The following is a 26,156-nucleotide window of genomic DNA, read 5'->3' as shown; positions in this document are numbered from 1 at the left end:
TTGTTGCAGCTATTTCATTTGTAGAGGAATGGAACTGCTGAAACCTGCAGCAGTGTATGATAATGTCTGCATTTCATCTCCTGTTTTAAGTGCAGAGCCAGTGGCAATGGTACGTTTGTCTCTGCTCTCTTTCATAGGAAACTCCATTAGAGTCTGTGTTTTCAGACAGCGAGTCACCCCTGGCCATGTGAAAGCAGTGTCTTCATTCTTTCTTTTGAATGTTGACTTGTCCAAGCTGTGGAAGATGAACCACACCTTCCTCCTAGCTTGTGTAACTTTCTGTCCATTTTTTTTGGTAGTACTTCAGTACACACTGCACCTGTGTTTCTCTTGTACTTCATAAGCCAGTCAGCATATGCTGAATGCAACAGAATGATGACAAGGACTGAAACTGTGAAAAATTTGCAGGGAGTGGTAATGTCAGATTTTCCATTCCACAGCAATGGGAAAAGGCTGAACACAAATATTAAGAGTTTAGAGTATGAAGCACCTGTTAACAGCTGCTGCTCTGGCTTGAGGTTGCAGCCTCACAATGCTGACGAATCACTGGTTTGTGTTCCTTGGTGCCCACCAACTTGCTGCAATAAGCTGTACTTCAGGCACTGTGCATGTTTGCACTGAGACAGAAATATTTCAGCACCTGCATGTTAGAAATATAGAGACACATTCATCTTTGTTTTGTGATGTGATTGCTTTTTTTGTGTTAAGAAATCTAACACCTATAGTTATGTTTCAAGGAAATGAATTAGAAGTAACTTTCAAAAATACAATCAACACGCGTACTTGCTTTTATTATTCCTTGTCATTGTAAAAAGAAGTGTTGCTTCCATCAAGGGATCCACCTTCCAGAGTATATTACTGACTACAGCTATAATATCTCCTCTAAGTTATTGTCTAAGGTACATCCCCAGGGTGAAGTGGTCAGTGGTGCATGGTGGTCATTGACCACATACATGATCAGTGGTGGAGAGGTCCCCAACCATGGTAGTAGCATCCCTTGCTCCCTTCTCTCCAGCCCCTGTTCCCCTGAGTCCTTGCATTGCCTTAGTTCCTCTCAGTCACTAGCTTGAATTTTACCTGTAATTTAGGGCAGTGTTCAAACCTTTCTGTAGTGTAGTTTAATTCTTATTGTACTTGTTTCTATTTTTATTATTTAGCATTTAAATTTACTTCCTTTTCCAGGACTCTCCTTACTTACATGTATATGGCTTCTACAGCTATGCCATCTGGCTTAATGTCATTTTACACCTAAGTCATCAAGCCTGGTTCAAGAAAAATGCTTGGAGAAACTTCAAAACTTCATCTTTGCCAAGTCTCTGTGCTAGAAATTTGAATTCAAGTGCTTAGATTTTTATGCTGGCTCCATAGCCATCAAAGAACTCATTCAACTTGTGATCAGGAATCCAATCTCAAACCTCTCCTGTGCAATGCAGTGCACAGCTCTTTAAAAAATGAAGGATTCTAACAAGCTCTAAGACACTCTTATCTCCAGTCAATAATCTAGCTAGCACTGGCAACATACATAGATCAGTCTTGGAGTTCAAGGGACAAGGAGCAAAAAGTGTTAACAACTCCACAGCCCAAAATAGTGTGAACTGCAAAGCTGCATAGAGGGTTGGCATCCAGCCACTATATCTATTCAGTGAGTTTCATTCTTCCTTTCTGCTGGGTGATCTAGTTGCTCCACCAAATGAACAGCTTCACTTGTTTCTGCAAGGAATTTTTCCATTGCCAGGCTCTGCAGAGTGGCCTTCAAGACCACACCATTGCTTGCTGTTACCAATTTCATTCATTTAAGTCAATAATATGTTTAAATCTTTACTTGTCAAAAGGTTTCTTAAAGTCATATGTTGATGACTTCCTACTGGAAAAGCTAAGTCAATAAAGATGTATTGAAGTACTGAGAGAAGGAAGACTACATAAAAGCACATAAATGAAAATATAATATTACAAAGTACTATACATGTACATGTATCTCTAATACTCGTGTACCACAAAAATATTTAATCTTGTAGTAAAGTATTTGAAATATGTCCTGGGACATCTACCAAAAGATTGCTTGGCAATGAACAGGCAAAAAGAAAGGCAGTTAAAATTTCATGCTCATTCAAGAAATTATAAAATTAGTTCTTCTGAATGTTTAACTGTAGAAATATTTTATTAGTATATTAGTTCTATTAGTATATATATTTTGCAGAGAATATGAGATTAATTTTAGGAAAGGCATAAAAGCTAATGGATGCACGTGATATATTTGGAAAAGTAATAACCAGAAAGTGAAGATATATGGGTTATGTTCCTGATTCTGGGATAACTATGCATATTGTGTAGCCATTTGTTTATCCATTGAATTCCCTGGGTTTCAATGCAATGACTTACCGAAAGAAAAGTTTTCCATTTAACCTGAGGAAATACATCAGATTTTGGGTTGGAACTTCTGTTAGTTTTTGACTATCAGATTTTAAAATAGGAATATCTTTCTTCCTTTTCTATGTCAAGACAGAACACATTTACTATTTAGAAGTAAATTCTTGCAGAAATGCTGTTTTTATGCACTACTGCATGAAAGGTGCAATTTGTTTGGGTAGTACTTGAGAAGTCAGGTTTTATGTGTTAATTGTGTTAATTGTAACAGTAAAATGTGTTATAGATAGGTTTTATGTGTTTATTTATTTATTTATTTACTTCTCAGGTTATGCTAGCTCTAACAAAGAACATCTACTCTTTTGGTGTTGTAGCACACAGTCAGTCAACCAGACTTACTTGTCCTGCCTTACCAACAGATGTTTTAGTTCATTTCCTCATGAACATTGTCTTCATATAACTTGAGAATGATACGAACAACAGCATGAGTAGAACCAAATAAAAAAAAACCTTATGAGCTACCTAATGTGAATTATATTTAGAAAAAAAAAATGTGAGAAAGAGAAAGGAGGTGGAAGATAATGACAACAACCTTGGAAATCTTTTCACAAAAAGAAGTACCTGTATCACAGAATCACAGAATCACAGAATCACAGAATCATCTAGGTTGGAAGAGACCTGCAAGATCATCTAGTCCAACCTCTGACCTAACACTAAGAAGTCCTGCACTAAACCATATCCCTAAGCTCTACATCTAAACGTCTTTTAAAGGCCTCCAGGGATGGTGACTCAACCACTTCCCTGGGCAGCCCATTCCAATGCCTAACAACCCTTTCAGTAAAGAAGTTATTTCTAACATCTAACCTAAAACTCCCCTGGCGCAACTTTAGCCCATTCCCCCTCGTCCTGTCACCAGGCACATGGGAGAACAGACCAACCCCCACCTTGCTACAGCCTCCTTTAACGTACTTATAAAGAGCGATAAGGTTGCCCCTGAGCCTCCTCTTCTCCAGGCTGAACAGTCCCAGCTCCCTCAGCCACTTCTCGTAAGACTTGTTCTCCAGACCCCTCACCAGCTTCATTGCCCTTCTCTGGACTCTCTTGAGCACCTCGATGTCCTTCTTGTAGTGAGGGGCCCAAAACTGAACACAGTACTCGAGGTGTGGCCTCACCAGAGCTGAGTACAGGGGGACAATCACTTCCCTAGACCTGCTGGCCACACTGCTTTTGCAATCTACTGTATGCAGTCTAGATGTTTTGCAACCACTATATGCAATCTAGATGTCAAAAAAGAAGTGCTAGAGGTGGGCCATCCATCCTTCTCTGCAGGGCTGGCTCTTGCCCACTCATGTGGGCATGAGTGTGAGTTTGTGACCCATGGAAAATGATCTCTCTCTCACTTCAGGTCTGGCTGTGACTGCAGTCACTTTATATGCTCTAAGAGTGGGCAGCAGTGAAGAAGAATTATTATTTCTGTTCTACAGGTCAGGCTTCTAGTGACATCCTGAAATGTGTTAAGCTATATGATAACCATGAAGGTAAGTCCTTCAAAACCAGACTGAGATCTAAATTGTTCAGTCAAATGGAAATGTTCCTTTTTTTTTTTATTATTATTTTTTATTTTTTTTTTTAATTTTTATGAAGTCTGGAGAATGTCCTGGGGAAAATGTGTTCTGGTCTGGGGGAGGGCTCTGATGTGGAGTTATTAAAATATAAGTGGAGTTATTAAAAATATTGTGTTTTGCTTTTGGATCAAATCTTCATGAACAGACATATTTTACCTTATTAATGATCCCGTATTAGAAAAATAGATCAAGCTCTTAATAGGGGTCTTATGACAGATTCTTCGTTCACTGTATTTCAGCTAAAATGTTAAGCCTTGTGTCTTTTTATAGATTTTATAGCTCCTAGTTAAAGATACATATGCCACTTCCTTCAACCATAAGTGAGAAAAAATGAACAGTATAAAAAATGCTTTATGGCTACAAATCCTCAAATAGCTGACATTTTACACTTCTAGAAAGAAAGAAGAGGGCCACTTTCAGCTCACAGGTCAGCAGACTAAACTGAGATACTCTGTCAGAGAGTATTGTGCACAGAAGCACCAAGGGGAAGACTTACAAAGGAAACACTCACCTGTACAGAGTGCTGCACTTAAATCACCTTTCAGATCAGATCAAATTCAGTCTGAGTGTAGTTCCTGATTCAGTCTCCTCCCTTGGGGGAGATAGGTCCAGTTCTTACACTTGCACTTTCAGATGAGTGAACTTGAGGAATTAATAGGTCGTTATAATTTCTTTTCTAGGTGGAAAGCTTGCACTTCAGCTTGGCAAGCTTGCATGCTGAACAATCACAAGAAAAGAGCCAGTCTGAAACTTTTAGGTATGTAGTTCTGACCATCTGAGGAAGGCTTTTCCTTAGAGGCATCAAATCTTTGGTTTTATTCCATGCTGTTCCTAAATTCTCATCCACCTCACTGGAAAAGAGCATACAAATTATGCAGTCATAAACCCACTTATATTTGGCTGAAAATAATTATTCACAGCAAATTAATGGCCATTAGAGTCATTTAGTCCACAAAACATTTTTAGGGTTCAATAATTTTTTGTATCTCTCAAGCTTACTGTCCCAAAATTAAAATAACTAATCTTCATTATAATGCTACCCATAAAATGAGAACATAACGTTTGGTTTGTCTGGGAAATTGTTAAAATGTAATGAAATGATACATAGGCTAAGGCTGGCCTTTTATTTCTGATGATATGTACAAATCATTCCAGCTCCATCTTATGCTTCTTGATTAACAGAAGCAGTTTACTACTATACTAATAGATACCATTTATTTCATCTGCTGGAAGCAAAGAGATTAGGCATCCTTCAAATTTTCTTACCTTGAATAAGCCCTTATTTTGTTGCTACAGTTCCAGAATTATGTCATGTTAGGAAATTGAAGAAATACTCTCAAAAGAAACAACAAACCACCACTGCAAATAATAATAAAAAAATACAGTTTGTTAGGTATTTAGGACTCCAGTCTTAAGACATTCATTGTTTTGCTCCTACCTTTTCCCAGGGAGTTGGTTTGTCCAAGGAAAGTGTCTGGCCCCCTCTGGAAGCACCTGGTTTCACTTCTTCATTCCATGTATTCTTTCAATTGTAATTAAGGTCTGGAAGTGATTTTGTCCTCATTTTACAATGACAAACTGGGGTTCGGGGAGAGCAAACGATCAACTGAAATAACAGGTTCTGCTGCAAAACAAGGGCTTGAACTCTACTGTAAAAGATCTAAAGTCTACATACTGGATTAACCTTAAAATAGCTCAGTTGTCTCTAACTAGGATAAATATGATAAATTTATCATACTACTGCCAGCAGGTACCATCATCTGAAAGGAAGATAACAACTATAGGATAAGATGCATTGCTATTCAGCAGTGCTGGTAATGATTAATTTTATGCTTGTACTGCTTTATATGTATAGGCAGATATTTATTATGCAGTGTTTTTTAACACATCACAAAATCCTTGGTCTGAGAGTTTCAGGTTTCATGGTCTATCTCCCTGTTCCAAAGCAGAGTTAACTGCAATTGTGCTATCTCTAGATAAACATTCACATCAGGCTGTGCAAATTCCACAGCATTTCCAGTAAACCATCCCAGTAACCTTTACATTACAAAGGTTTTCACACAATCACAGAATGTTTGAGGTTGGAAGGGACCCCTGGAGATCATCTGGTCCAACTGCCCTGCCAAGCAGGGTCACCTAGCATATGCTGCACAAGATACAGTTTCTGGTATCTAACCTGAACCTTCTTCACTGTCTTTTAAGGTTCCCCTATTTATTGTGAACATGAAGAATATTTAATCTCTCTCTTGATATGAAATGTTGTGTACTATTAACTGCCATGTTCTCCTTCCATACTTTTTTTCTTTGGGTGAGACAACCCAAATTAATTCAACTTTTAGCACCTAAACACCTAATAAGTCCTGCTGATCTTTTTTTTTTTTTTTTTTTCTTTTTTTTTTCTTTTTTCCTTTTTCCCTCCACATCCTTCTTGAAATGTTCAACACAAATTACTCCAGGTGAGATCTGGGCAGAAATAGGTAAAGAGGAAGGACCTCACACACTGATCATAAGAAACTGCTCACTACAGAAAATTATCTGTTTATCTATATAGATATTATTTTTTTCCTGCCTACTACTTTTGCTGTTTTGAAAACCAGCCTATAAATGCTGGTGCATGACAGAAAACTTTGAAAATTTGGGGGAGATGGGAGTTTGTGAGGAGAAAAAGTCACTTGTGTATCATTTATTTACATGGTTGGGTGGGTCCTGCTCACATTTTTATTGGCGTTTAAGCCAATGTTTTCACAAATACATCTTTGTTTCCAAGGCTTCAAGCAATTTGAAATTAGCCTCTGTGACTGCTAGGTCTGGAAGCTAACCAAGAAAATCGTTCTTTTAAAAAATCTAATAATGAAATGGAACCTAGAGTACCAGGAATATTTTATACATGTTAAATGCTGTGTTATTTATCTTCATGGCTACTATACACTGTTTTTGTTATCCTTGTCACTGTTGCAAAGATAAATGTCTCTGCATAATAATTCATTATGTATTCTTTCTCTAGGTCTACCTTATATAAATAGGGATGCACTGCTGAGGCAAGACAGTTTGTGAATGGTTGCCCATTTTGTTAGAAAACTGCAGGCAGAGGATGTCTGTGACCAAAATCCACAAGGTGAAAGCTAAGGGCCAGAAATATATCTAATCTGGAATCCAGAGGAGCTCAAACACTTGGCTCTTGCAGCCTAATAATGATTAAATGAACCAAGGTGGGGCACTGAACTTCACTATTCCCTTGTGATTATTGTGGTTAATGATCTATTGTCATATATTTAGTCATGGATGTTCTTTATAGTCTGATTAGAATTGTTTTCCAGTGCAGAACAATGCCAAAGAAAATACCAAATATGTAGCAACAGCTCTTTGACGCTCCACCAGAAGCTTAAGGTGTTGGGAATGGAAAGGAAGAGTGACAGTCCAGTTACTGGAAAGACAAGCTCTCTCTCTGAAGACACAAGAATGGAGCCAACTCCTTTGGTGATAAGTGAACCAAGTTAACAAGAACATGGACATGAGCTATAGAGAATGAAAAGCAGAAAGTACACTGTACTCTAAGACAAAAGACTTGAAATTTCCTCAAGGTATAAGTAGATATATGCATATCACACATGTTAATAATAAAGGTAAAATATGATTTTAAATTCACATAATAAATACTGCAAATCTCAGGTTTTTTAATTATTATTTTTTATATCTTTAATATTATCATGATGAACCAGCAGCTGTTCCAAGATTTCATGCATTTTCTAAAATCTCTGATGAACGTGTATGCATATAGGAGCTTAAGTGCTTGTAATCAAGACATTATCATCTCCTAATGGTTTTATATTCAGGCAGCTAATCCTACAGTTTCTAATTAAGACAAAAAAGAAGTGCTTTGGCTTGCAAAATTTCAGCATATTCTAATTTTTCAAGAAAGAAAATGCTAAATTGGGAAACAGACATTAGTTTGGAGGGTGAAACTATGTGAACTGATCAATGTCTTGAAAATCCTGTACAGAAATATGGGACCTGTATATATTGAACATAGTTCTCATGTAAAAAACTTCAGACAAAAACATTTTTGCATATTCTAGTTTCATGCAAGAAGTCAAACAAATAACATTTTTTCTGTCTTAACTTTAGACAGTCCCTCTAACTGTATAGAATTATTGTTCAAATGCATATTAAAGGGAGAGATACACCACATGAGTACTGCCATGATATATTCAGTATAGCTCTGAGGCTTTTATTCTCTGTTACCTAAAATAGTAAGTTAGAATGTATATTAACACAGTTTTGATGAAAAAAAAAAAAAAAAAAAAAAAAAAAGAAAACGCTCTAGAAAACAACAATTTATTCAGAAGAATTACAGATCTAATATTCTTAGTGCTGTTCAGATGGCTATGGTGTGTGTACCCAGTGTACTTTAATCACAGAAACACAGAATGGTTGAGGTCGGAAGGGACCTCTAGATGTCCAACCCCTCTGTTCAAGCAGGGACAGCTAGATCTGCTTGCCCAAGACCATGTCCAGGCGGCTGTTGAAGATCTCCAAGGAGGGAGACTCCACAGCCTCTCTGGACAGCATGTGACAGTGCTCCATCACTCGTAAGTGCATCTGGTGTTCAGAGGGAGCCTTACGTGTGACAGTTTGTGTCCATTGCCTCTTGTCCTGGCACAGGACACCACTGAAAAGAGCCTGGCTCTGTCCAATTTGTACCTCCCTTCAGATATTTATAGACATTGATAGCATTCCTCCCAAGCCTCCTCTTCTCCAGTCTGAACTGCTCTTTCAGCTTCTCCTCATGGGAGAGCTGTTCCAGTCCCTTAATCACCTTCATTCCACTGGACTTTATCCAGTACATGTCTCTCTTGTACGGAGGCACCCAGAACTGGACCCAGGACACAAGTGTGGCCTCATCAACACAGTATAAAAAAAACATCACTTCTCTTGACCTTCTGGTGATACTTTGCCTTATGTAGCCAAGAATACTGTTAACCTTCCTAGTAGTAAGGCTATATTGCTACCTCACATTCAACTTGGCATCCACCAGGAGCCCCAGGTCCTTTTCTGTAGAGCTGCTTTCCAGCTGGGTGGCCCCCAACATAGTGTGTGGGATTGTTCCTCCCTAAGTGCAGAACTTTGCACTTGTCCTTGCTGAACCTCAAGAGTTTTCTGTCAGCCCACCTCTCCAGCCTGACAAGGTCATACTGGATGGCAGCCTGGCCCTCTGGTGAATCAGCCACTCCCCCCAGTTTTGTGTTATCTGCTAATTTTCTGAGGATGCACTCTACCCCGTCATCCAGATCATTAACAAAGATGTCAAACAGTACTGGAACAAGTATTGATGCCTGGGGTACTCTGCTCATTACTGGTCTCCCACTAGACTTTGCACCACTGAACACTATCCTCTGGGTCTGTCCATTCAGACAGTTTTCAGTCCACCTCACTGCCTGCTCGTCCAGCCCATACTTCAGCAGCTTCTCCATAAGGTTCTTACAGGGAGCAGTATTAAAGACCTTACTGAAGTTTGGGAAGAAAATATATACTGATCTCCCCTCATCCATCAGGCTGGTGATGCCCAAAAGATATTTGCATCCAGGATACTGCATCCACAAGTGACTTATCAAAATTATTTCCTGCAGAACTTCTTTTAATATCATCAGTCACCCTTGTCATTGTCTCTATGTAGAATCTGCATCAAATTTGCCCTCTGGATTAGTGTTTTTATATCAGCATAATTTTCAACAAATATGGGGTACACATATATTTAAAATATGACGTTTAGCTTTTAGTTTTTCATACTACAGCACCATGACACCTGCTAACAACTAAGCAGAAAAAGGAAAAGACTGCTCATGTCAATTATAATAAGAAAAATGTTTGAAATCAAGACAAACATTTGACAATTGAGGAATTCTGTTGTGAAAAGCTGCACCCTTTACTTGTCTGAATACTGTCTATGGGAGCGGCACAGAAAAGTAAGCATTTTTTGTGACAAAATGTGATCATCACAGGCACTGATTAATATTTTATTGAAATCTATTGTCTTCATTTTGTTTGTGATAGTGCTTTTTCCCTAGGGATCTCAAAATACCTTACAGAAGCTAATTGACTGTTTACACAGTACAACGATCATTTACTCAGACATGATTAAATGCATTTATTAGCATCCAAGTTAAGCAATAGGTAAATCTTACGCAAAGAGAACATGAAAGTAGAATCTTGGACCACATCATACCTGCAGCTTAATTCCAGTCTGTTAGATGAGAATGCCAAGGTATCAGTTTTTGACTCTCTGTCTCCCTTTCTAGATAGTAGACAAAACTCACTGTAGCTTTTAAGGAAGAATCATTTCAAGTAAAGTAAGCATTTCAGTAAATTACAAGGTGATAGGTTAACACAATCTCTTCCACCACCAAAATATGTTTGCCTTTCCTGATATCTTATTTGGAACTTTTGCCAGCACACTCAAGATTAGGCAGAGAATACTTTCTACTGGGTCAAAACCTGAGAGATTATTATGTCAGGAAAGGTCTCACTATTTTGCTATCTCCTTCATTTCTTATTTCTTACTATTTTTGATAACACCTTCTAAATTAGTAAATATCTCACTTTAGTGAGCAGGATACATGACCTGAAAAGTACTAGGCTTTTACAAACTGAAAAAACTCAAGTGCAAAAGGAGAAACATTTTATTTCAGATGTATTATCTCAGCTCTTATCAAAGTGTAAAACCAGCATGAAAGGCTGATATTTACAATTTACAGCCCATTTTACCAGCAATCAGTTTGATGCCATACTATAGGTCTCCCGCAGTACAACTTGGCTGTCTGAGGAATTAGATAACTCTAGCAGTGTGACTGCAGAACACATCAGTCCGTATAACCAAAATCTTAGCTCAGATGAAGTGAAAGAGAAAAAACAATTTCAATATATCTTTACTCTCTCCAACCTCTTTATGGTACTAGGAACACATTTAACTTTCTGTTTTGTACATCGTCTTGAGCTCTGGAGCTTAGCAGCTATTAAGTGTTCAAGGTTACTACAGTAGCTATGTATGGTTAAGGTATGAGGGTATGAGAATTCCTGAGACACATCCTGAGGCACTGCCTGTCTTTGGGTAACTGGAAGTGTTTTTAGGGATCTATGCAACATATGCCTTTTCTGACAATGTTTCTGCAAGCAGATTTTTTTCACATTTCCAATCTTTGAACACAGCCAAAAGAAATATGATCATATCTTAAAGCAAAGAAATGCTCTGAGATGAGAACAGAGAGTTAGTAAAGATGGGAACAGAGTTAGTAAAGATGTTGCTTTTTTTTTTTTTTTTTTTTTTTTTTTGGATGTAGCTTGTGGCATTTCTGAGTTTTCTTAAAGATTCCTACTGTGGAAAACTGCCAGAAGAATTGAGCAGCAAAGAGAAGGGGAGAAATCTTCCTGATCACAGATCCTTAGCAAGCTGGAGCAACACTTGAAGATTTTACAATTCCTGGCACATTTAAAATACTGTGGATCTGACATAGCTTGACACCATAAATTCATAGTGATTTCTTGCTATAACTGTAGAAAAAATCATGAAGACTTTGGTTTTGACTAAATTAGATCTGCTTAATAATGATCACTTTTTTACTGCCATGCTTACTTCTGATATTTCAGCTTCTGTGTAGCTGCAATGAACTGTCATATTGAAATCAATTAAATTTTTATCTCTCCTTTGGCACCAATTAAAACAAACAAACATAACACTATTAAAAACAACAATAAAGTTATTCTTCAGAAATAAAACAGTGTCTATCTTTTAGAAGATTTGGGGTTTACTTTCCTGAAATGCAGATTTTTTTAACCAAAAGCGTACTGAGTGAAGATCAATATAGCTAATAATCCACCTCAAAACAGTGAATATTTTAAGGTTCTGCATCTTGCTAACCACTGGGATTTGAAGTATCTTATTCCAATAAAGCCAGTTTCATAAATGTATTACATATGAAAAATCTATTTCTGGTCTTCTGTCTTAGCAGTAATGTAAAGATATTGACAGGATAGCTGATTTTCCATGGTGGCAAAATGGTGGAGAGCAATGTGAAAATGTATCACCTCAGATAATTTGTTTTTATTGTTATTATTATTTAAGCTAGTGTTATGTATGTTCCCAGATAAAAGTAACATAGATTATAAAATTGAAATAAAGGTAAACTTTTCTTCTGCTTGATGATTCAGTTTGGCCACAAAACATAAATGAGTCTTTTTCTTTATTTTTCTTCTTTTTTTCTTTCTTTCTTTCTTTCTTTCTTTCTTTCTTTCTTTCTTTCTTTCTTTCTTTCTTTCTTTCTTTCTTTCTTTCTCTTTCTTTCTTTTCCTTCCTTCCTTCCTTCCTTCCTTCCTTCCTTCCTTCCTTCCTTCCTTCCTTCCTTCCTTCCTTCCTTCCTTCCTTCCTTCCTTCCTTCCTTCCTTTTTTTTTTTTTTTTAATTTCCTTTTCCTTTTTAGCAAACATTGTGGAGGAATAATATACAGAATGCATTGGATATTCTTGTGGGATCATGTAAAACTTTTACAGTCACCACCTGTAGATATTACTAAATACAAGACTCAAAGCTCTAAAATGTTTCTTATCACATATGCATGTTTTATGTTTCCTACATGTGTACCATATATGTAAGTACGAATAAATAAGCATCAGTGTTTTGTGCAGAGGAAGCTCTGCTGTGGCCTGGGAGCACAGGGTGCTAGAACAGCCCCTTCTGTGTGAGAATCGTAGAATCATTAAGGTTGGAAAAGACCTCCAAGATCATCTGCTCCAACCATCCTCCTACCACCAATATTACCTACTAAACCATGACAATGTGCTTTGGTCATCCATGTGTGTGAGTAGAGATACAGTTACCAGAAAACAGTAGGCCAAGGAGAGGAAAGGTAACATGCTGGGAGGTCTCCAAAGAAATGAGTAGTCCCAGAAATCAGCAGTCCCACCAGATCCCCAAGAATGGAGAAACTCAGGACACTGAAGCCCAGACAAAAGTGTAGGAGGCCACCAGCATATATGGGTACCAGCAAGGGGTTGCACAACTTGGACTTTGTGTGGTGAAGCAGTGGCTGTTCTTTGCAAAAAAATAAAAGACTTTAGGGCTACAAACATGCCTGGTGGGAAAAGGGACTCTTGGGGACTTTCTGAAGATGCCATTGGCATGTCAGAATAAGCCACTGCTTCTGTCTCTGGACACAGCTGGGGTAAGTGAATTTACTGCAGAGACAGTTATTTGCTGTTGACAATAACAGCTTGATTCTATTAACAGTCACAGTTCAATTAATAAAAAGTGTTCTAATTGATACTGGTTGTGATTTTTGCCTGTCCATAACATAAAAATAAACAATTTGCTTAAGTCAACAGAACTAGTACCTCCATTTAATTGTAATTATGGTTAATTTGAAAAACAGGTTTGATTGATGAAATACAATAAAGGAGTAAAATATATGCAAAAATCTAAACTTTACCCAAACTTTTTGTCAAAGGGTTTGAAAAGTCACTAGACTTTTTTTATTTTATTTGTTTTATTTTTTTCCTCTTGTCGTCTTTTCCTGACAGGACAAGAAAGTCCACTCATCTGGATGATCTATGTGGTTTATGAAACATTTTCTTAACAAGAATCCAAACAAAGACTGCTCCAAACCTGTGGAAAGATTGCCCTAGTTTACTATTTACTTTTGAGTATGCCCTCAGTTATGGAAAGAAGATGCTAAGAGCTTTGTGAAATCATGGTGACATTGTGTTATAATTCACAAAGGGCTTGTGTTTGCTTTCTGATGGAGTGCTGACATGGATGTCAGGAGAACCCAGGAAGCCTGGCTGACATTGCTGGGAGCAGGACAGAGTGAACACACCAGCAAGATGTCTGGTGGTTTTTTTTTTTTTTTTTTTTTTTTTTTTTTTTCAGTTCTAGGAGAAAAGAGGCTGAAGCTGATCACTTTCGGTTACTGGATCCCAAATTTTTGTGGTAAATGGAGAGCTGTCAAAACTTACCATCCTCTCAGTATGTACCCTTATCTTCAAATCAGATTGAAAGTACTGCAGTAGAGATGTTCCAGAGACCAACTATGCCTGGTCTTAGGCACTTCAGCCTGTTGAGACATGAAGTTTGCAAACCATAGTTTGCTTCTGTGACTTGTTATGACACATGGATACAGGCATCTGAGAAACAGCCATACCTGAGGGCTGGTGACAGGAACTACTGACCAGACTCTGGGGCTGAACTTCCCCTCTGTTGCCCAGACGGTGTCCTCTTAACCAGGGAACATTGTATTTGGTAAGCAAACCCTGGTAAATGAATAACCAGGCAAGCTCAAATCTTCCCACCCCAAAAGTGATGAAAAGGCACAGTTCTTTAAATCTCTGCTTTGGGTTTTTCTTCTCACTCTGAAGTCCTCTGATAGCTGCACAAGTCATAAAACTGCACTTTGTCTCTCTCTAGAGCTAAATGGTGAAGAAGTCCTACCCCAGCTTTCCCCACTGTCAGTGGGACAGGTTGAGGGGCTGACTGCAGAAAGGGATGTTATTGGTGGTGAATGAAAAAGCAAAAGTGGCAGGAATGGAGTGCGTGGGATTGCTCGTCTTTTCTTCTATCCTTTTTGTCTATTTGTGGCTATAGGCATTCTTTTTTAATCTATGTCCATGTCTTTCTGTGTCTTTTGTGGAAGGAAAATAAATAAATAAATAAATAAATAAATTAAAAAGCTGGATTGTATTAGCAATTAGCTAAGACGCAGTGGGAAAGATCTAATTTACTCGCAAAGGGGCAGGTGAAGAGATTCATGACCTGAAGCTAATGAAGAAGATGGGATGGGAAAGGGAATGATGCTTTTCTGTGTAGCACCTCTGTGAACTTGGTAGGATTACAGACTATGTAAATGGTGTGGTAATGATTATTTTGCTTTTATTTGCTTTATTTTCTATTTTAACTGATTTCATAGCATAAAAGTTATCATATTTTCTTTTTACTAACCTATCCATATCCTTCCAGAAGAGGAAGCTCAGGGGAGAGTGTAACATGATAAATACTATTATTTGAGTAATATTTTCCTTGTCGTATCTTACTATATTTCAGTAATCAGTAGTTAAGGCCCTCTTATTGGAAGTTGCAAGCAGACTCTCACATTCAATTTGTAAGTCAGATATGCAGAGAAGAAGAAATAAAGCATTTGTTACATGCAGTGATAACCACTTCTGATGAATAAATGCAGTCCACCCCATGAGGCTGCTTTGTGACAATTACCTCCAAGAGTTTGTATAGATTTGTTATAAATGGAGCAGGACAGGCTCTCCTGTTCTTCCTGCCTGAGAAAGGATGACAAGTTTTGTTTTGCTCTTTCTCTTATGACCTACTAAATAATCGTATTTTCTCTCTTTTTCTCCTCTTTAAAGATAACAACCAAAGATGATATATCTTCAATAATTTTCATGTCATCTTTTACCTCTGATCACTTTTCCTCACCTTGCTTGTTTCTGTGATTTTATATGCTGGAACCTATCGGGTATCCGGCATCAGTACCTTGTATGTTTGTTTTATTCTTTGATGCAGGCTCTGAGAAAGCCAAGAGATGAATTCTTTTCTGCTTACAAAGCAAGGATGAAAGCAACCTGCCTTCATGATTTTCCTGCTGAATGGGAGTCAGAAGGTTGAAATACTGCTTACTAAGCACAAGAATTATTATTTTGCCAACAAGCATGCCTCAATTAAGTGGAGAAAAAGAGCATAAAATGAAGCTTAAAATGTTTGTTTTGTCTTTAGAGAAGAGGTGAGAGCTGCATAATTTTTCATCATTACCATTTGCTCCCCTGGAGGTAAGGTTAGGTCAGCACATGCAGTTTCAACTCCTGTTTCCAGAGGTTAACAACTCAGCTGTAAGGCTTCAGTCTCAGTTGAACATTTGGCAGAGTTGCTGCCTTGAAATAATACCTCTGGTACACATATATATAATACCTTCTCCCAAAGGGTCTCAGAGCACTTTAACACACTGAACTGTGTAATGACTTGTTTCATTCACCATCAGAATGCAGCCACTTTTGAAGTTGAGTATAGTCTCACGATGCAGAGATCCATATAACAGTTTAAGTGAGGAAAAAAATCACTATATTAAACTGGAACTACAAGAGGAATTAATATATTCACATACTTGCAAAAATTAGAGCATTTCAGTTTACCTGGTATTGTAAATGTGTAATATTTTCACTTTCTCTAGACATGCTTTTATAATTATAGCCATACTACAACAATGGCAAGATTAATGTAGAGATCACATTAAAAGGATGGTGAGTTTTTTTTTTTTTTTTTTTTTGAACTTTAAATTCTTCTAATCATTCCTGCCTGCAAAACCTTTTCTAGAAGTTTTCTATTCAATAAGATTATGATTTTCAAAGTACAATAAAATTTAAATCTCAGATTTAGTTAATAAACATTAAACATGGCTATAATTAGCTCAGTTGCTTCTGTATTTCCTACTAAAAAATCAACATTTTGGCATGGACATGTGAAAAGAGAGGATTATTTGTCAGTTTGATAATTCAGCAGAATTAAATACTAACAATGTTATTGTCAGAAGCTTTTCAAGACAGAGAGCTGTGATCAAAATATTCAAATCTATGAAGTTCTGGTTTGCAATTTAGTTTCTAAAATAAAAATCATATGATTTTCAAACATGCTGAATGGGAATGAGTAAGGGAGCTTGAGTCTGGTGATGGACTGGAACGAACATAGGTACTTAAAAAGTTCTTTAGAAAGTGCTGTGGAGTTAAACACATCAGGAAATCAGGACACTAGATGATTACATGTGAATTTAGGTGGCTTATATAGTCAGCCAGGTTTAAGAGGATTTTTTTTCTTTTTCTTTATTCTTTAGAAAAAAAAGCCTTAAACAATTAGCTTGAATAAAAAAGTGTACATGGAGAAACTAAGCACTCAAGCACTTACCTGTCACTTGCAGCATCATCTAGGGCTGTATATATACCATTTAATAACACAGTGTCAAGGCTTGGCACTTGCTGGTAATCATGTGGGAAGTTTAATTACGGGCACGAAATTTTGGCCCTTGCCAGAGGAGTAGCACACATCAGGGACAGCGCCCAAGAGACAGTTTGGACATAAACATCCTTTTTTTGGGTGAACAGAAATGGAGAAATTGGGTTTGTGGATGTTATTGGTCCAAAGAGAGATCTAAGGAAAAAGTAGGAAACATTAAGTCTAAGTGGGGAAGCCCTAGATACTCCCAGAGCTGTTTAGCATGTCTGTGGGTGGACGATATTGCTATATTGGGTGCTTAAACTCAGCCTACAACTTGCTTTAGGGCTCTAAGTAGTCAAAACAGATTTAATATAGGAGCATAGCATATCTAAACATATGTTATGAGTGGTGGCAAATGAGCTCTGAATTGAAGCAGTACCTCAGCACCAACCATGTGTTAATCTGCTTACTACTACTAATCAATTTGTGCCAGCACAGTCCAAGGGCGTGTGGAATGATTTTGAATCTGGCCATGGTTTACTATCTGCAGGTACCCAGGGGCTGTGTTTCCAATTCTGTTTCTAGTGAAATAAATCCCAAACAAGGCCGAATGATTTTCTTCAAATCAAAATTAAACCAATAACATTAAAATACTTAGAATGTTTCTCTGCCTATTAGGCTAGTCTATAGATACATTAGATCCAAAATGTAGCCTACACACTGATGGTATTGATAAAACATTAAGACAACAAACATAGTAAAACTGCTTTTGTGACAGTCAATTCAAAGGAGCTTTGTACACTTTGTAGCCCAAAAGCTGCTGATTCCGAGTGACAGGTAAATCAGATCTGACTCTTCTCTTACAGCTTAATCTCTCTTTGCTGGGGAAAAATGTAAAAGGGCCATATATCAAAGAGAGCTCTAGCTAGCAAAGAGGAAAGACAGGAAAAAAGATGGCCTACATTTTTCAAAATGACTGATGATTTTGGATATTTCAATTTTGGGGCTCCTGATTTGAGACAGCTTAATGGATCTTGATAATCAGAGTGCAGTTGCTCAGCATATTATGTTCAGATACCTATAAAGAGTCCAATAAACACTTATAAAATCCAGACTCAGGCAGGCAGGATCCAAACAGATAGAATTTTAGATGAAATATTGCAGTGCTTCCAGGCTTTTAGAAAGTGGTCAGTAGTAGCTGAGGTTTTCAGAGTTCTTGCAACAAAAATATTTTCCCTTCTATTTTTTTTTTTTTTTTCCTTTCCCAAACAGACAGCAAGCTTGAAAGCCTCTAATCCTCTTTGCTTGAAGTTCTTTGGCCTCTGGGAGCCTTCAGTGTAGTTTGGTTACCCATACTTTCCAGGCATGGTATGAGCTTTATTACCTCCAGTGACAGCATTGAGCTACTTCTTCCTGGTTGTATTTTATTTTATATAAAAATGCTTTAAAGCATTTCGGTATGTACATATAGATTAAACCTCACCCATCCCATGGATGGGACAGAAGGCTTTTGCTCCCGTGGAGGTCCTGCCCACATTCACCTGAATCTATTTAGCCCACTTCATTTGTGGTAGGAGCACACCCTGTGCTCCCCTGCTGCTGTCTCCTCTCCTGAGATTTCCACCAGGCCAGAACGTGCCTCCAACTCTTTCTCTTCCCTCCAGCAGCTAAGACGGTGCCCCAGCAGCCTACCATTTAGGGATGAGCTCCCAGCAGTGACTCTGGCTCCAGGACAGCATACAGATGCTTGTTCCCATCCCGCCTGCTCAGCTCAGACCTATAGGGAAGAACATACCCTCTCAGCTTCCATGTTTGGCTCTCACTTTGGCTCCTGACACCAAAGACCTTCCTCCAAGCCTGGCATCAGTTGACAGTCAATAGTACTGTCACCATGGACTACTGCAGCCTTTCAAGCTTTAGACTCCCCACATACTTCACACAATAAGGTAAGCACGGTTTTAAAAACAAAACCATTTTATCCTGCCCTTTTCCCTAATAAAAAAAGCCAGCCTCTCCCTTTTTAAGCTGGCCTACTGGAGAACACTCCCAGGCATAGCAGAGGAGCTACACAGCATTTCCGTGTGTTTCAGAAACAGAGGATCTTTTCCCACCATTTAAAACATAAGGGCAAAAGTAAAAAGAAAGTGGAACCCCAAATTATATGTATATATGGGACATGGTAGGAAATTACAGAACATTGATTTTTATTTTTTTTCATATTTTCTCTCTCCTCCCCTCCCCCCATCTGATTTTCTAGAAATAAAAATCCAATTAAATGTAAGCCCTGTCTTGGGGATCTGGGAAATTCTCTCTCCAATTCACTTCAAAGAGCTTTCAAAACTTTGTGCAAGGCCTGGCAGTGCACGCACACAGTGGGTTTGCTATAAAGCTACAGACTGGAAGCACTGGGATAGTTATCAGCCCCATAGGGATCCTACAAGAAACCTCAGAGGGCTCCAGCCCACATTTGCCTGTGCATCAGTGCAAATACTTGGTGACTGAGATCTTGTTGTAAGACATAACTTATAAGAAATTTTAATCTTTTCAAGATGAATCTCTTTCAGCCAAAAGGCTGATTTGATCCTAAAGCACCAAGTCATTTTTGAAAATTGTGACTAGTAGCAAGGCACAGTGAATGAATAGCATGGAGCAATCCACCATACACCTTGCACTGAAACCTGACTCAAGGTTTTGTTTGTTTCCTTGGGGCTTTATTTTTTGCCAGATTACCCTAAACAGAGTGCTTCGCTGTTAGAGTCTTGATGGAACAACCTCTCATGGATTACAGAGCATATGAACACTAGGATTAGTTTTTGCTGGATCAGGAACATCCACTGATTCTGTCCTTGACATGCCCTTATATTATGAACAATTACACATGTCTCTGGAAACTATATGATTCCATATGGGATACAAGGCTTAATGAGGTGCTTTATGGATGCAATTCAACATTAACTTTGAATTTCCTGGGTTTTGTTGATTTTTGTCACAACCTTAACATTTTTCAAATACAGAATCATTGCATTAAAAAAAAAAACAAACTGTATTTTAACCAAGATTTATTATGCCCCAGTGAGATAAACCTTGTTTTCACTTTTAATAATAACATGATTTATTTTCACACAGCTGAACAGCCAAAAAAAAAAAAAAAAAAGGAAAAAAAAAAAAGAAAGAGAGATCTGGATGAAAAATAATACTTAATACAAAAAATGTAGACATTTACAGGAAGTTAAAAGAAATCTCATTCAGCGCCAAGAATTAATATATCAAGCCCCTCATTCTCTAAGCTTTGTGATATACTTTGCTTATTCTTAAACACAATTTAATAAGAAACCATTGGTGTGAGCTACTGTTTTTAAAGTTCTCTGGAAGATCGAGCAGCTAGCCACCCCTTATGTATGTGGCTGCTGGGCAAACTTAGAACCACTGACATTAAGTGGTCAGCTGCCAGGAACTCCTCAGAGGGGGGTTACTATTGCATTACCTCCTATTTTGTAATCTCTTATCTTTTTGCAAAACTACCCAGAGGAGAGGTGTTTTGCAAGGCATGTATACCCTGCAAACCACCTGTGCTGCATGACTGGCTCTCTAACAGATGTTGTTGTTGTTGTTTTTTTTTAACTGATTCAACATTCTCTCTTCCACTAAGTCCCAGGTGCTCTGTCTAAATACGACCAGAGTCAGATCAGAGCTGGGACACTTCATTCACTTGAAAAGGAAGGGGAGGATCTCCAAATACTGACGCATAGAAAGAACAGAAATACAACTTCCTGGGAAAGTTATTATTTGGTATGTATTCTCCTATACATCTAGATGAAGCAGTTATATATAGAATCATAGAATGGTTTGGGTTAGAAGGGACCTTAATGATCATCTAATTCCAACCCCCTGCCATGGGCAGGGACACCTCCCACCAGACCAGGTTGCTCTAATCCCCATCCAACCTGGCCTTGAACACTTCCAGGGATGTGGCAATACATAAACTTACTCACCTCCATTCAGTCTTAGGGGGGGGGCAGAGTCCCAGTCTGCAGCTGGAAGCCCCACTAAGCCTTTTGTATAGCAAATGTTTTCCTCTTACTTATTCTTCTGTTTTCCACATTTCATCCTCATGAGTAAACCTGGCATAGCAGCCACCTCTATCCACATGAAAAGAAATATCCATTTATCCCTTTATTGATTAGCTGCTTGAAGGCTTTGGTGAGGCTCCATGCCTTCCTTGAAAACTACCTATTCAGCTTTCCCTGTGCTATGTCTTTGTTCATTGTCATACTGCAGGTCTGCATGTTTTCTTGCACTGCTTTCTGAGTTCCTTGTTCTTCCCTGAGAACATGTGCAGAGGACACAACACAGAGGACTGAGACTAAAATCTTGCTTCACCCTTGCTTTCTTAGTCCAATTTCTAGAGTTGCCTATCAATAGCAGAGAGCTTGTATTTTTTTCTTTTATCTCTTTCTCTTCCTTTTCTTGGAGGGGTCTATTCTCTTAGTGGGTTGTTTGGTCTTTGTACTCTGTTCTTGTGCAGCAGTTCCCATTTTGGAACTGAAAATGTCATACTTTCAGGACACCAGCCTCTTGGGATCACAATCTCAAATTTGTGAACTACTTTTCCAGAGTATTGCTATTGAAATCACCTCTTCATATCATCATACCTGCTGCCTCTGTACTGGCACCTGTTCCTAATACCGTGAGACTCTATGGGACTTAAAGCATCATCCGCAGCAAAGCTCTGAACTTTCACAATTTTCTCACCACTTTTCTCATTATTTAAACAGTGCTATAGGTGGTCTCCATGGCTCAGTAACCTGCCAGGCAGAACAGATAGGAAGATGGTAGTGGAATGGACTGGAGCACTACCAGGATAACAAATATTGGCACAAAACTTTCCCTAGACATTAGTACCTTTCTCTACAATTTTTCATGTACAAGATACAGTTATGCATCTGCACACAATTCAGCATACCTCATATACAAAACACCTTCTCCCCCAGACCCAGTAAATTGCAGGAGATTCTATTTATACATCTCTGCAGGATGAAAGTCAGAGTCTGCCTACTTAAGTGTCTGAGTTTATTATCAAGGGAAGTGCAGAAACATCAAACATCTAACATAATGGGTGATTAGACCAGCTAAGGAAGGCTCCCTCTCTGTCTGGTCCTTAGAAGCCTACCTCTCCAATGACAGCTTGAAAAGATGAGGTTTTGTAAGCTAAAGTTAGTTTCCGTGAGAATCCCTGGGGGCTCCTCAGACATTTCCAACAGAGAAGGATAAAGTTCTAGCAACTATATAGATTTCCATTATTTAAACATAGATTGCAATTACCTATTGGAAGAATTATCTTAAAGAATCACAGTAGAGTTTTAATGGACTGAAAAATACTTTCATATGTTTTCAAAGAAGCTTTCCTAGGATAATTAGATACTTTCTTAAATCAGTCTGAGAGTCAGACAACTCAAATTACTGGTGAGCTAATGAATAGGGGATGACTAATTCTCATATAACTGTGTCACCTAGTCACTGTTATGATTAATGTATTGCAAAGCATAAAATAGAAAGCACCTGAATTAAACCATCTGTCTGAGAATATCTTAAGGCAAGGAGGGGTAAATGGGAAAGGGAAATGAATATGAATTGCCACCAAGACTTCTCAACCAACAGAGAGAATAAGTCTGGCAATTTCATGGAACTTTTCAGACTGCATGCTTTGAATTAATGAAGTAAATATGGTAGAGGAAAAGCAATAAAGGACAAAGGAAAACACGTGAATAAGAGGAGCAGGTCTTTATCATTGATTCCTTTTTGAGGGTAAACTTGGCCAGCTTTCTCTGTAGAGCATGGTGGCAGATGAATAAATTTCTTTTATCTGCACTACACACAATCTTATTCACTTGAAAAAGAGAAACAGAATGTTCATTAGTAGTAACTTGCACAGCCATCAGCAAAACACATTTAACTTTTTCAAAGATGCAATTGTTTTTGTGCCCTATATCTTCCAAGTGTCATTCAGGTCTAAGACCTTAATCTCCCTGCCTCTCCTTGAGGTGTGGTTCCATGTTACACAGAGAGATGCAAACAACAAAAATCCTGCTGAAAGGCACTTCTTCTGGTTCCTCTCTCTTCTTTCCTGTTCCAATCCTCCCATTCAGTCCTCCTTATCTTGTATTGTCCCCAACATTAAGGCACTTACAGAAGGACCTGGTAAATGCTAAAGCTGCAGAAAGCAACACCGGAAAGTTAGTTGATTTTATGCCCTGTTAATGAATGTATGATTTACGAAGGGACCTGACAGAAACAAGAGCTGTTAGAAAAGAGGGAACAAGGCTGCAAACCTGGGGAGAAGAATGAGATGCTACAGATTCCTACTTTGGGAAGGAAGAATAAGCAGGGCAGAATCGAACTATGAAACAGAAGACCTAGAAAATCCTTCACCTCAGCACTTGACTGAGGTTTCTCAGACCACCTCTTTACTTTCAAAGTAAAATCCATGTAAAGACTAAGTAACTGAATAAAATGTAATCCAAAGATTGATTCACTGAGTAAAAGGAAAATCCCTGTAAAGACTGTGGAAAGAAAAAAGACTATATAAAATCAAAATAAAGGCCACATATTTCCTTTGGAAAAGTAAAATCTTGCATTGAAAGCAAACTGCACATTCTTCGAAGAAACTGACTGTGCCAGAAAGGTTCTGGCTATGCTTGCCAGGAAGAACTAAGAACAGTGAAAAGATCACTCCTATTTTGCACAAACCGAGCTGTATATGAAACTACCTGGCAGCACAGTTAGATGTGTTTCCCTGTTCTACATGATTTTTCCCCTTGATTATTTTTTGATCTCATTCTGATAACAAGAATGTCTACACACAATCCCCTTGGAAGAACTACTACAGATTACTCGAACAGATAGTGGGTTAAACCATGGACAACAGGTTGGCCTAGATGACCTCTTTGGAAGTTGGAATTTAGGTTGGAAGCTCTTTCCAACCTAAACCATTCTATGATTCTCTAACTTAAGCACATGCGTGTGCCTGTGATAAACAAAATGTATGTGAATGTGGTGAGGCACTGGAACAGGATGCCCAGAGAAGCTGTGGATGCCTCATCACTGGAGGTATTCAAGACAAGTTGGATGAGGCCCTGGGAAACCTAATCTAGTGGGTGGCATCCCTGCCCATGGGGGATTGTCAAGGGGGTTGGAATTAATCTTTAAGGGCTCTTCCAACTTGAGCCATTCTATGATTCTATGATTATATGAATATGATAAAACAAGTTCTGGGGTGATGCAATCCTTAAAAAGTCATAAAACATAAACTGTGACTCATGGCAGTGTGAAATATAATTGAAGGAATTGTAAGCATGAAATGATTGTTTTCAGTGACTTCTCAAAAATGTTCACTGCATTAATTTAAATACTGGTGTTGTCAAAAAAAAAAAAAAGAAAAAGAAAAAAGAAAACCTCAGTAAATTTATGATTGTTTGCAGAATAAAAATCAAACTTGCCTAGCTATTATTAAAATAGTTTTATGTCAGTGACAGAAAGGGTTAAAATTTCTATAATCACAGTTGAAAAAAAAAAAAAAGATAATGTTTCCCCGAGAGAAAGCAAAGCAATTATCCATCTTTCTTTTTACAGGTAGTTCTGTTCCATCCTATTTCTCTTTCTAACCACACCTCAGTTCATTTAGGAAAATGCATTTCTCCTTGACACATTATTCCCAGCTGTGTTGAAAAATTTAACCCAATTAAATCAGTACTGTATTTGGCTACAAAAAAATGCATAATATAATATTGAAACTGTCTCCAATACATTACTTCATTTAACAGCCTTCCTGATATACAGTTTTTCACTAATTCTTTTTTTTTTTCCTTCTATCTATCTGAACAAAAGAGAATTATTTACATTCAAGTCCCTCTGAAATACTCATCTAGATCAATAACTTTCTCTTTGAACACTTAACAGTGGTCTACAATACCAGGGCTAACAGAAGTGGAGGTTTCGGTTAACAAAGCTTTCCTTACATAGGTCAAAAGCATTATTTTGCTTCAGATGACTAGCTGGGTAGATGAGGGGAGAGTGGTGAATGTTGTCTACCTTAACTTCAGCAAGGCTTTTGACACTGTCTCCCATAACAACCTCATAGGCAAGCTCAGGAGGTCCAGCCTAGATGAGTGGGCAGTGAGGTGAATTGGCAATTGGCTGGATAACAAAGCTCAGAGGGTTGGGCTTAGTGATGCAGAGTCTAGTTGGAGGCCTGTAGGTAGCGGTGTCCCCCAGGGGTTAGTATTGGTTAAGTCTTGTTCAGCCTATTCATCCATGACCTGGATGATGGAATGGAGTGCACTTTCAGCAAGTTTGCCTACGACACAAAGCTGGGAGGAGTGGCCGATACCCCAGAGGGCTGTGCTGCCATTCAAAGGGACCTTGACAGGCTGGAGGGTAGGACTGAGAAGAACCTCATGAAGTTCAACAAGGGCAAGTGCAGGGTCCTGCACCTAGGGAGGAATAACCCCAAGTGCTCTTACAGACTGGGGGCTGGAGAGCAGCTCTGCAGAGAGAGACCTGGGAGTCCTGGTAGACAGCAGGCTGAACACAAGTCAGCAATGTACCCTTGTGGCCAAGAAGGCCAATAGTATCCTGGGGTGCATTGGGAAGAGTGTTGCCATCAGATCAAGGGAGGTGATCCTCCCCCTCTACTCAGCCCTGGTGAGGTCACACCTGGGGGGCTGTGTCCAGTTCTGGGCTCCCCAGTACAAGAGGGACATGGAACTACTGGAGTGAGTCCAGAGGAGGGCTATGAATACGATGAGAGGACAGGAGCACCTAACAGGCCTAGAGAACTGGGCCTGTTTAATCTGGAAAAGAGAAGACTGAGGGGAGACCTGATTAATGTTTATAAATATCTGAAGGGAGAGTGTTGAGAGGATGGAGCTGGTCTCTTTTCAGTTGTGCCTGGTGACAGGACGAGAGGCAACAGGCACAAACTGAAGCACAGGAAGTTCTGGCTGAATATGAGAGGGCACTTCTTTACTGTGAAGGTTACAGAGCACTGGGACAGGTTACCTAGAAAGGTTGTGAAGTCTCCTTCTCTGGAGATATTCAAAACCTGCCTGGATGTGATCCTGCAGAATGTGCTCTAGGTGATCCTCTATATGATCTTCAGAGGTCCCTTCCAACCTAGGCCATTCTGTGACTCTG

At 38.6% G+C, this 26,156-nt stretch overlaps 1 long non-coding RNA gene across 1 annotated transcript; it reads left to right on the top strand.

Annotated features, from left to right (window-relative positions):
* Positions 1–17,453: 17,453 nt before the first annotated feature.
* On the top strand, positions 17,454–23,827 carry LOC311430715. The gene is made up of 3 exons (XR_014688968.1): positions 17,454–18,910; positions 20,614–20,753; positions 23,243–23,827. It is a non-coding gene; the product is annotated as an uncharacterized lncRNA (long non-coding RNA).
* Positions 23,828–26,156: the final 2,329 nt, after the last annotated feature.

The sequence above is a fragment of the Aythya ferina genome, assembly GCF_964211825.1.
Source record: "Aythya ferina genome assembly, chromosome: 2".
NCBI classification, from domain to species: Eukaryota; Metazoa; Chordata; class Aves; order Anseriformes; family Anatidae; genus Aythya; species Aythya ferina.
This window is presented reverse-complemented; position numbering and strand designations above follow the sequence as displayed.